The following is a 13,635-nucleotide window of genomic DNA, read 5'->3' on the forward strand; positions in this document are numbered from 1 at the left end:
GGTTTGTTTGAAGTAGGAAAGGTCGCACTGTCAAGGTAAATGCTCCAGCGATTTCCAATATTGATAGGGTCTTTAAGAGACTTAAATTTGATTTTTCAATAGGCCTGAAACTGACTTTAAAATGACCAAAACGGGACTGAATATTAGCGATTTCGAAACAAACGGGGGAGAAAAACGGTATGGTAACAAGTTCATATTGACCTTTTTTTAGCTCACCACTCACTTTGCCTGTCAAAATATTTCAATGCCCCCCTAAGTAATTTTTTAAAATAAAAGTTGAAAAAAATTAAAACATACTTTTTAAAAATTCTTTAGCATTTTTTATATAATATACTCTTAAACATATCGTTATTTTAATGAAAATTGCTACTGATAAATGCTTATCAACTTTTAATTAATTTATCATTAACTTTTATTTGGAAATTTTTTTTTTTAAATCGCCCTTACGTAAAAAATGCAACCTTTTGATGTATCATTTTTCTATTTTAAACAATCAATTTCTAATTTCTAAATATTATCAATTTAAATATTAAACTACAATTTGTCTTATGGATAAGGGCGAGCTGCGATGACTCAGGGTATTGAACGTTCGCCTTCCAATGAGGTGAACCGGGTTCGAATCCCAGCGATGGTTGGTCAATACGAATTCCTCATCCGGCTTGACATCCGGCCAACAAAAATGTCTTACATGAAGGCAAATTTCTCCCAATACTTTATCCAAGAGTTCCCTTGTCTTATGGATTGGGTTCAAAATTACACGGCTACGGAGTTGAGTATTAGTAGTGGTAAACCCAAAAAGTATTGGGTTGGCTATTCAACGACGGTTATAAAATGAAATAGGCACGGGAAAAATATTGTATATAATTGAATAAAACTGTGATTTTTCAATATTTCTTTGTAGGCATATGTAGTACTTGGTCACTTTTAACTATCAGTTCAGACACATAATTCGTAAGCTAACAGCAGGAAATTTCTACAAGAAAAATAAAAGAGAGCGAGGCATTCTTTAATCACTTTAAAAAATAAAATTTAATTTTTTGGAAGGTAAATGTGTTTAATTAAATCAGAGAATATAACAGATGTTTAGGTGAAATTGTATCGAATGTTGAAAATACAGATTGTATTAAAGATAATAGAAACAATTTTAATTTCATAAGAATGTCACAGGACCCTTTAACATAAAGTGAATAAAACATAAATAATTCTTAAGGGGATATCGCAAAATATTAAGTTACGAATAGCTGAATTAGAAATCTGATTACTTCTGCAATATTTTACACAAAAATTGATCTTAACCCATTTTAGGCCAAGGATTGAAATTTTATGAAATGTGGAAGTATTTTCATTGACATTACATACATTAATTGCAAATTACACTCATTAAGGCTCAGAAAAAGGTTGGTGTATGAAAAATAATACTTCAAGTAAGAAATAAAAAGGTGTGCATAAATACTAATAAAATGCATAATGGTAATGGTACATAAATGGTGAATAAAATAGTAATTTTATTTACAGGACTTGAGCCATTATTCTGTGAAAAAATTTTAAAAAGTCAAAATTATCAATAAACACTTCAAGTTTTTTTTTTTTTTAAATATTATATTTTAAAAATTTCTCATCAGGAAGTGTTTTCTCCTAATGAATTACTAGTATTTTATAGATATCTTCAAATCCCTTAAAAATAGCGGAAAAATTAAATTAGCGAAAAATATACCTCACAGCTTCAAAATTTTCTTTTATTAAAATGGTATATTTACACAGCTATGAATAAAAATGGGTTAATTGCAACATCCTTAAGATTTAGCGTAAAAATATCTTCAAACATCATTTTTAAAAAATTACACTGAAATCTGACATCCATAAAAGTTGGAGTTGTAGGCATTGGGCATTTAAAACTTTTAATCAGTCGTTTCTGTAAAAGACATCTAAGAACAAGACTTTTTAATGTAGTACTTGTCTCAATTACTTTTTTCTAATGATATAAACAACGATGTAAGCGTGAACAAGGCACATTGCTACATTATAATTAGAAAAAGATACTATTCCTTATGAAAGCAAGAAATTATTTCCTTCTAAATGGAGTGCAAAATAACTTCTAAACTGGTTATTTTAAGAACCCATAACTATTGTAACATTATGTTCATGATTAGTAAAAAATAATTTGAACTAGAAAATAAAATAGATTTGAAAAATGGTTCGAAAAAAAAAATTTATTTCTTAGTTTAAATTATTTTTTCTTTAAACAGCAAGCAAAGTGTTGTGTTCGATATAAATGTTTTGTAATCTTTTTCTCAAAAAATTTCTAAATTAATAATTGTTTTAATAACATTTAATGCATGCAGAGTAAAATATGCATTGGTTTTTCTGTACAAAACAAACGAAAAATTTAAGTTAAACGTGCACACGATATTAAAAATAATTTTATTCTGCAAGTTGCAGAGAGCCTATGTTGGGAGCCTAGGTTTTAGTGAGTTTAGCAAAGGATAAATCAACTACTTAAGGGTTAAATTCATGGTTAGCAGCTAGCTAGTGGAGGTTAGAGCAAAAGTTAAATGTGCGAAAACAAAAGTATGAAATGTAGAAATTTTTGCGGTAGTTGTAGTGATTGGAATTAATATGAAGATGTAAAGAAATGGGAAAATGTTTACAATAAACAGAGGTGATAAAATTAGGTATTTAGTTACAAGAACATCTAAAACAGGTCGAGTAAAACTAATTTCCGCATCTAAAGTAAATTGAGTGCTGGGGTCAACCTAGTTGACAACAGAAAGTAACTCTTGCAAATCTTTATCACTGTCTATTAGCACATTGCTGACCGGTCATGAGTTAACTCGTGTTTTCCTGGCCAAGCGTTGGTGACCNGTTAACTCGTGTTTTCGTTAGCAGTGATCTCGTGGTGACTATTTCAAAAAGTGGGCGTAATTTTCCTTACTTTTCAAGTTTCCCTATTTAATTCTCGATCAATTTATTATAACTTTACGAAACCCGATATATTTGTAAAACTTGTGGTGTACCATTACGGGGCCTCCACAATAAACAGAGTTCAGTATTTCTGATGTTAGATATCGGGTTTGGCATCAGGGTATCATCTTCAAGCTGATAAAACTGAAATTCCCATCTGGTGTCAGAAAAATTATACAGGCCTACTTACATAATAGAACTTTTCAAGTAAACTTTAAACGCATGAAGTCAACAAACAGAAAAGTAACAGCAGGAGTTCCCCAAGGAAGCATAATTGGGCTTATATTATTTCCCCACGACTTTCCTGTCGACAAACACGACTTCAATAGCGTCACAGTATTTTTCGCAGATGACACTGGAATCGTAGTAAAGTCGAAAAACCCCATCATTGCCCTACGAAAACTCCAGGAAAAACTGAAGGAAATCGAAACATGGTGTCTAGACTGGAAGTTCAAAGCAAATAGAAAAAAATCAAAACTACTAATGATCCAGCATAAAAGAAAAACCATCCTCCCCAAAAATTAAGAAAATTATTCCCATAGTCAAAAGCGCAAAATATCTTGGTCTAGTCATAAACAGTAAATTTAATTGGAGATATCACGTCAAAATTGTTATCAACAAAGCACAAGCAGCCTACCACAGATTACAAATCCTTCTTCAGAACCCTAAAATGGAACTTAGACTCAAACGTTTACTCAGTATCTCAATGATCCGTCCCATCCTAACTTATGCATCTCCAGCTCGGTGCAACTTCTCCACATCACTCCTTAAAAAACTCAAAATAGGCCAGAATAAAATCCTCAGGAAAATCACAAAAGCAAGATGGTTTATCAGAAATAAAAACATACATCGCGACCTCAACATAGATTTTTTAGATCATCTTATTGCGAAGCTAAATTTCAGATTTTTTGAAAGGACCATAAATTGTGACACCGCAGGATTCAATGAAATTTTTACTTTTGAAAACTTAAGAGGAGACATAAACCTCAGGCGGATGGCAGCTCATTTTTGTAGTGACGTAATTTTAACTAAAATACAAAATATTTAATTTCCTTATACTCCAATTGCATTCCAATTACCAGAAAGAATCACCTTAAAGATCACAATTCAAGACGAATGGGAAAAAGGCCGGTAGCGGCCCCAGGCGCCCAGATATATTTTGATGATGATGGTGTACCATTACACATCTCAATCCCAGTGAGTTCTATTTTCAATTTTAAGACTCTCAAGTTAAATTCATTCAACTTTTCACAGCTTACTTAAATTACAGAAGTTAAATTAAATTACATTAAAATTTATTTTCTGATAATTTAGCCTATTTATGTATAGATATTTATCAACTTATGCACGTTAAATTCTTTCGCAAATTCTATTGTATTTAATGAGCAATATTTCTCTGATAAAATATATTTACTGCATTTTCTCCAAATTGGTTATTTTATCATGTATCAAAGTATGATTTATCTATATTCATCAATTATGTCTTTCATTTTTCAAAAATCAATTATTGTACATATCAAACCATGTTTTATCTTTATTTTTAATTTAAGTCTACAATCAATATTTCTAATGTTATGTATAAACGTCAATTTGTGATATTTAGCTTTTTAATTGTTTTATTATTTCACAAGCAAACGGCTTGATTTTTTTATGGCTACCACAATGTTTGCCAAATCAATGCATTTTACCTTACTGTATGTAATTTAATGATGAATGGGATAGGAGACGCTTCGCGCCCGGGTGCCCAATTTATTAAAATAATGCAAAGCAAAGGTGTACCATCACACGTAGCACGATTGTTATACTTTTTTGTCATACGAAAAAGAAATATTAAGAGTTGAATAATAAATAAAAATTTGTTAAGATTATTTGTATTGTTTTACTTCCACATCAGTTCCTCAGAAAAGTGGCCTGTCAGCAATGTGTTAACACAAACATATCGTCAACTTATTCGTTGCCAATCTTAAATTTTTTGTAACAAATTACTTTTGTTCTCCTTATTCACCTCTGGCGAGATTTGAGAAAAGACGCTTATGTGTGAGCCCCACTTTTATTACAATCCTCATAACCCCATAAAACACGTTATTCTTGCTTTTCTCACATTGTATGCTGGTAGTGTTTTTCAATGAGTGAAATATTTATATAAAATTTCTGCAACCATGAAAAAGTGGTAGCTTACGTTTTATTTCTCAAAGAAATAGTTTACTCTCTTTTTCCACAAATATAAATGATTCAGAAAATATTGATTCAATACTTCATTACTCAATGCAAATATTTATTTTTTTAATTGAAGATGCAGTTATGGAGACAAGTTTGCGCTAACTTTGATTAAATCTTGTTTATACCTTCTTTAAAGTAAGATCTATAAAGGCCAAATTACACTTTTAAAAAAGTATTAAAAAAGTTCCTCCGTTTGCAATGATTTAAAAACTATACAGTTGTTAAATTTAATCACTAAAATAATCACTTCAAAATATAAACATAAATATAATAATTTGCATACCTTATCGAATCTGATAGTCGTGTTTCACTCAAAAATTAATTAATGAAAATATGACTCTTTGGTTAATTTTTTCTATATTTCTAATAGGTTTTTGCTATACTAATTACTTTAAAATAAAACTGTAAAATAATAATGCATTTATTTAGTAAAGTGTAGAAAAAATTCTGGATCAAATTACGATAAAAAGCAATTTGACCAGCATTTCGGGTGCATCATCTGTAAAAGCAATTTTACCGTAAAATCCAGTTCAACCGTAAAATATTACATCGTAATTTTTACAGTAATTAGGGTGATTCATTGATTGTACGTAATTTTCACAATAAAAATTATTGTATATCAGTTTTTTGTTCCGTACACATAAAAATGGACTTACGGTAAAAAGTACAGCCATCTAGAGTGCCCTCTTAAACGTAATTTGATCTTAAATTTTTACAGTGTAGGGAAAATATTAAATGAGACTATTATATTATATTATATTCAGTAATAAGTAAGGGTAGCCACATTGCAGAAATTTTTTTGAAATGGTAGAAAACTCAGGGAGCCGGTACTTTTGACCATAATAATCCGGAATTGTTTTTACCGTTGCGGAATTTTCAGCGTTTTTATCTTTTATCTTTTTTCATTTAAAATTAATACACGCACAATTTTTAAGTTTAATCTTTCAAGGAATTCTTCTTTTTTTTTCAAATAAATTTACTCTTTCTTTCTTTGAAACAAAAAGTTAACAAAAATTTATTTTCGTTTTCCTTACTGGAGGTTTTATTCTTCGACTGTGTACAAGGGGTAACTTATTCCAAAAGCTTCGAATAAGACAATCCTCGAACATACTTGTCGCCGTCAACTCTATTTGGTTTTGTCAGTATTTATGGTCAAGAGAAAGTTATAAAAAGTGTAACATAGTTCCCGCGGATGTTTTCGATGCTGCTAAATCTCTAGATTCCATCTTTCGACGAAACTGCCATCATATTCTTGTCTGTTTGTTTTTACACCCCTCCCCTACTTTCGTCGAATGCTCGGGAGACAAGTCACTGAAAAAGGATAGCGTGAAATGCGAAAAGGAGGGAGAGACGCATAGATTCCGTCATAAATGACAATTTTGGACTGCTAAAAATGACATTTATATGTTATTCTTTGGATCTTTCCAATTACTTTGAGGTGGAAGACTGGCATACTGATAAAAATATTATTATTTTCTTTTCAACTGATACAAGTTTCTCATTTTTTTTAATAATCAGAAGGAAAGATAATTGTTAATTATTTTACTATAATACTTGCACGTCCAATTAATGAAATTACTGCTTTATCTAAGCAACTAAATTTACTATATGGGTGATTTATCAGAAAGTGAGAAAGTTTTTTTCGTATGTGATTGGCTGTATTAATTAAATCAAACACGCTGCTGACTGTCACTATATTTTGGCAGCACACATTATATATCCGATGAAGCAATTAATTTTTATAAGTATGGAGGTAAGGAAATTATTTAAATTATGTTTCTAAGAAGACAGTAGTGAGAAGGACAGAAGTGACAAAATCTTGAGCAATAGTAATTTGCCTGAACCTACACAGAGAATAAAAATGTGGTCAAAATACCGTATTGCATGATAATGACATTATTGATTTAAAAAAAAATGATAACAATAATTTTGTTAATAGAACCAAAATATGCGTCAAAAATTCATTTGCTAATATTTCCGTTCATATGGGAACAGTTTCTCGGAAATTCTGGTTTTCTAAATTACGGGACAAACAGAAACGAACGAGAGAACGAAACGTAAGGGAACGATTTAAAACGAACGGGAGTTTAATTCCTGCCGGCCAAAGAATAAAATGGTGACTGGTGCACGTGAAATCTGTTGGGATCACGAAGTCCTCCAAGTTTCCATAACAAATTTATACCTCTGGGGGTCCTAATCCAGGAGTTTCCTTGTCTTTTGTATTGGGTTCAAAATTACAAAGCTACGGAGTAGAACATCGGCAGTCGTAAACTTAAAATTTGGGTCAGCTGTTTCCCGAAGATTATAAAATATGAAATAAAATGATAATAATAGAGCCGTGGGGGTTAAGGGGATAGAGCACTCGCCTTCCAATGAGGTATACTGATATACTGTAATTTTTATGATAACAATTACAGTAAAATCACTAAATCTCTCTAATTGAAGAAATATTACTGAAAAAAATACAGTACAATATTTATGTTAAATGAATTTCGCGAATGATGCACCAGTATTGCCGGTACTTTATACTTCAATTTATTCCGATTTTTTTTCTGTGTACATTTTAACAAATTTCAACAACATGAATTCAAGATTAAATATAAATGCATTTTTTTAAATCGATTGTTTCTAGCATTAAAAAAATGACTTAATAAAATGATTTAGTCATCTTAATTTTTACTCTTTTTTGTTTTCTAAGTGAATTTTTATTTCTGTCAATTGAAAAAAAGTCAATATTTTAACTCATTTTATTCCGGCTATTTATATTGAAGAGATATAAAAAATACCTCAGTAAGAAAAATAAAAGCATACGTTTATTTGCTTGTGAACTAAATAGTATTTTCTTCTAAAATGAAACTATTCAAAATTTTAAAGAGGGTTTGACATTTAATATCATAGCACGCATCCCTACTTCTCCCTCTTATATATATATATATATANACTAGTATTTAATTCATTTTCCAAGTTTTTTTGTATTGGTTTGAGCATTTTCTGAAACTTCCATATTTAATTTATAATTTTTGCACATTGTAAGGGAATTCAATAATTAATAATTAGAATTAGAAGAAAAATAAAAATAATTCAATTACTTATGTATCTTAACCCTATACACAATTTTTAAAACAAAATTTACATTTTATTTATACAATCAATAAATTATATACACTGTGAAATATATAATACAATAAAAAGTTAATAACTCCTTTAAATAGTTTTTATAGTTATAATAATGATTTTACTGAATCAAAATAAAAACTTTTCTGCATTCAATAATGAAAAAAAAAATTTGAAAATAATTTTAATTGCATAAATAAACAAATCTGTTAAACAATGCAAATAAGTTGAAAATATATATATATATTTTCAACTTATTAACTTTTTCAACACACACACACATATATATATATATATATATTTAAAATTAACGATTTATAATTTCATTTCTTATTAAATAAATTTACAGATCGATTTTGATCACCACTCTATGTAACCAATTTATAAAAGATATACGAGACCTGTGAATCGAGCAGTGAATTTTCTTAATTCTCACAAAGTGAAAGAAATGAGGATTATTTGAATTGTTATTTCGGTACCACTTTGGGAAGAGTTAGGAACTTCTAGGACGGCATCTGTGTCATAAATACCTAAATCATCAATATACACTGTAAAAATTTTTGGATCAAATTATGGTAAAAAGTACCGGCACTCAGGGTGCCAGTACTTTTTACTGTAAAATCCATTTTTACCGGAACAAGTTACTGACCAAAATCTCTTATGTACCGTAATTTTCACAGTAATAATTACTGCAAAATCACTAAAGCACTCTACTTAAATATTATCAAGGAAAAAGTTACTGCGTAATAATTTATGGTAAAATGGATTTTACGGGTGATGCCCCAAAAGTGCCGGTTCTTTACCTTAATTTGATCCGGAATTTTTTACTATGTATTAAGCTGGAGTAGAATGTTCAGTTTTTGCTAGATAAATATTAAAAATAAAATAATTGAGTCAGCTCGCTTAATCTAAAAAACCTGTAATTTTAAATGTTATTAAACATTGGGCATTAACCGGTATAAAATTTACTTGAAGAGTATAAATAGTTTTAACTGCAACCAAACCAAATCCTCCAGCCGTTAGATTAGGAAATGCATCTGATTTATTTAGTTTTGCTTCAAAAAAGTATAAACTATCTATCTAAAAAAAAATCTTCTATGCCAAATGAAACAAATCAGTAAACTAAAAAAAATCTGTAATTGTTTAAAACAAAACATTTTTCATTCGATTCTTTTCTTCACGAGAAAAAGAGAAAACGAGATCAACTGAATTCCAGAAGTATTTTCCGTATTTCATAAAAATAATAAAGTAGCAGAGCAAAGAACTTCATTCTAAAATATGCTCCTCACGGATAAAAAGGCAATTAAAGGTACTAAACTAGAGGATAAAGGCACTAATCGCGAGTTTTCAGTGCTTTTATGGTCAATAAAACCGCATTTAACATCACTCCATGCTTAGAGTTTAGTAGCAACTCATTGGAACGTGTTTACTTAAACAATTTGAGATAGCCTTTCAAACTTTTGAAAAAGTAATTACTACAAGAATACATTTGTCGTTTTCAACCATTTTTTGTTCGCCTTATTGTCGATTTTTTCCCTTCAGTTAATTCTTTAGTAGCTTGAAGTAACATCCAATCAAATTGTAAATCATCGTATTTCAATAGTTATGCAAATATTTACTTTAAAAGCGAAGACATTTTTTTTAGCAAACATAAAATCTCGATTTTTAAAATACGCTTTGGTAATGATTTCGGTAAAATAAACTATGAAAAAGGCTTTTAGGAATAGATAAAAAATTGATAAAAGTGGTAAAATTTGATAATTTTGTCATGATACGAAATATAATACGGATATACAGTAATACGAAAATGGATATATGGTAATACGAAATATAATTCTGAAAACCAGAATATCTGGTAAACCGTTACCATATGAACAAAAAAATTACTAAAGGAATTGCTTGAATACTGTACATTTTAGTTTTTATTATCAGATAAACTAATTAAAGATCATCAAAGTTAAAATACAGCTCTAAACGGTTAAAACGCCTAATATTGGCTAGCTATATAAATATTATTATAGATTTTACTACGTTAACTCATTTTGAACTTGATGATAGTGCTCAAAAACACATTTTTGACCATTGTTTTTAACTGCCATATGAAATTATAATAAGTTTGGAAGTATAAATTATCTGAGTTACAGTTTTTCCATGAAAACTCTAAACAGCTGAAACCGTCATTTGCTCATTATCTCAAATTTTTCTCTTCCAAAAAGTAAATAAATAAATGAATGATATCTAATCCTGAATGTTTTCTTCGATACTAGTAAAAAACAAATTGAATTGATGTCGAATAAAATTGATTTTTTGTGTTTTCGAAAGTTTTTGTGATCTTTATTCCCAATTCGATGATTTTCAATGATTTTTATATGTAATATTTAAGATACAATTTCTCCGAATATGGTAAATTTTACCATAGTTCTGGCTATATTTTTTTTCACAGTGTAGTTATTAAATTGCCAAAAGTGATTTATTTGAAATATAAATAGGATACTAGTTATCATGTTTATGTGACAAATACTATTGGAATAAAACATTTTTAAAACATTTCAAATTTTTAAGTAGTGAAGTTACACTCCCTTATAAATAAATTATATAAAAAAGTTCTTCATAGTAAAATATTAATTAGCGCATCGAGTTTTAATTTTTCTTGCTATTTGGGTAATTAATATAATAATATCGACATGCATACACCTTTTATTTTTAAATGATATTTTTTAATTTTTATTTTTAAAAAATGATGTAATTTTTATCCGCTAATGTACTGAAAAATTAAATTGAACTATTTCGGATAATCACTATTACTTTATTTCAGACCAAAATTAGAATCTTTATGCAACTAAAATTTACATCAGCTAGCATTAAAGTTTTAGCCGAAAGAGTTTTTCCTTGTGGTAACAAAATACATACTTTAATACATGAGTCACTCAGAAGCCAATGCGGTTAAATCCAAAACACAACAATTGAGAAAATTAATGTTTTTTGATACATTAGTTTTTAAAATTCTTGGTTCATTAATTTAATTAGAAAAGTGTATTAAGTCTTTTTTCGAGGTGTAAACTCTGCAAAAAAAACAAGATATGTACAGGATGTGTAAATAAAAACGTAAGTATTTATTGAAATAATGACAGCATCTTAAAAATTTTAGGACTTATACCTTTTGGCAGCTGAAAAAGATAAGAAATTTATGTCTACTAGTATAAACGAACTTTTATTTTTCTCAATCATCACTAGATACAGTGACTAATAGAAAATAAACTGTTGGATTATTTCAAAAATTGTTTTTTACTTCAAAACTAAAGTGGCACTTTTCTTTGTTTTAGGAAATAAAAAAAAATTTAAAAAAAATAAAAAATACCACATTTTAAAAAAATACTACGAAAAATACCATACCCCTTTTTTTGGTGAAAAAATACTACCGTAGTATTAAAAATACTACGTCTGGCAACCCTGAGTTACTATGAATTTCTTGTTTTTCAGTGTTACCAACAAATATCAAAAGAAGAAGAATTTAATTTTTATTTCAAAGTTTATGTAAAAAAATATTGATAAAAGGTGGACTTATTTACAATGGCTTCTGAAAATATTATACAATATATTCAGAAGCTATTAGAAAAAGGGCTGTCTAACCTAGAAAAAAGTAACCAACGAGTAAATCCTTTAATAAGTAAGAAGATTATTATTTATTTCATCAAAATTTCCAAAAATCAGAAAATATCAAAAAATGGACTTAACCGCATTGGCTTCTGAGCGGCTCACATAATCTTCACTTTCAGTAAAAACAATTTAAAAAAGATTTAACCACCATGGCAGATTTAAAAAAAAAAAAAAAAAAAAAATTAAGAAGTCTTGATAGTTAAAAGTGTGAAGTACAAGCAAAACCGAATTTCTTTAAATAATTTATTGCTCTGCACTTCAAGCACCGTTTTATTTTATAACTGATGTTGAACACCCGACCCAATTCAGAGTTTACGACTATCGATGTTCAACTCTATAGCCTTGTCATTTTTAACCCAACCTAAAAGACAAGGGAACTCCTGAATCAAGCATTAGAGCAAGCTAGCCTTCGTGGAGGACTTCAGGATGAAACTTACCCGCATTTGCGTTACTTGTAGAGGAAAACAACGAAAACCTTCCTCGGATAACCCAACGACAAAGGGAAGGAGGATATTTTACGCCATGATTGTGGTCGGTGTGAGACGGGAGCAGAATTTTTGTCAATCTGACACCACTGGGATTCGAATTTGGGTCACCACATCGGAAGACCGATGCTATACCCCCTGAGCCAGCGCGACTGGCATTATAGAAAAAAAGTTGAATGAAGCACTTAGCAAGTATAAGTGTCAACGTATCTTATTTTCACTGTTTTTCATCAAAACGCAAAACAAACGTGGTCAAAATAAATAATTAAATAAGCAAAAACTTTGATCGCTATTGAATTACACACTATCTTAGAAATTGCACACTATCCTAAAAAATTTAATTTAAGAATTATACTTTTAATTTCAAGAATATACATAACATATCAGCACAATAAAAAAAAGCGGTATTAGATGAAACGAAAACAAATAGTCAATAAATATGACTAACTTCATAAAATAGCCTATTCGCACGACAATAAATCTCCTCTTAACATTTTTAGATACTATTTAAACAGCTACTCTTTCATCAGGTAAGTGTTAGTTCCGTTATCAACGTACGGCGCCCGTCTAAATCTGTTATCGCTTTTATTAAGCCATCAAGTTTGTTAGGACTTCTTTGGAAATGATTTTGTTTCATAAAAAGATTCACTAGCTGAATAAAAATAAACACAAATAATAATATCCAATTTCATGCCTGAGTCAACATTTATTAAAACTAAGATGGATTCTTTTGTCTTTTAAAGAAGTGAACAAACTAGACAAACAATGAAGTCGCTGTTTTCTTTTTCATTAAGATCCGGTTTTGTACTAATTAAAACATCTGAAAGAACTCCCTTGAAAGAAAGGATAGTTAAATATACCAAAGAAAAAAATAGCCGTAAGATTTATTTTCTTCAAGTTTGTTTTAATTTACGAATATATTTACTTTTTTTATTAAAAAAAATTGTTATGATCATCATTTTTTTAATCGTGTATTACAATAATCATTGCAACACATTTGCTAGAATTTTTTTATACATAAAAATAATTTTTGGGTATACATAACTTTAGGAAACAACTTTCAATTTGAAGTGCTTTTATAATTAAATGTGGTTACAAAGTTGCATTATTATTTTTTTCTGATGAGTGAATTAATATACTTCCGGTGAAGTAATAAAAACTTATTACAAATATTATATGTAATGCATCACAAAACTCT

The 13,635-nt window shown here is 29.1% G+C and overlaps 1 protein-coding gene across 3 annotated transcripts in view; it reads right to left on the bottom strand.

Annotated features, from left to right (window-relative positions):
• LOC107457033 (homeotic protein ultrabithorax) overlaps positions 1–13,635 on the bottom strand; it is a 218,932-nt gene that overhangs the window by 48,746 nt on the left and 156,551 nt on the right. The window lies entirely within an intron of this gene.

Source organism: Parasteatoda tepidariorum, chromosome X2, assembly GCF_043381705.1.
Source record: "Parasteatoda tepidariorum isolate YZ-2023 chromosome X2, CAS_Ptep_4.0, whole genome shotgun sequence".
NCBI lineage: Eukaryota > Metazoa > Arthropoda > Arachnida > Araneae > Theridiidae > Parasteatoda > Parasteatoda tepidariorum.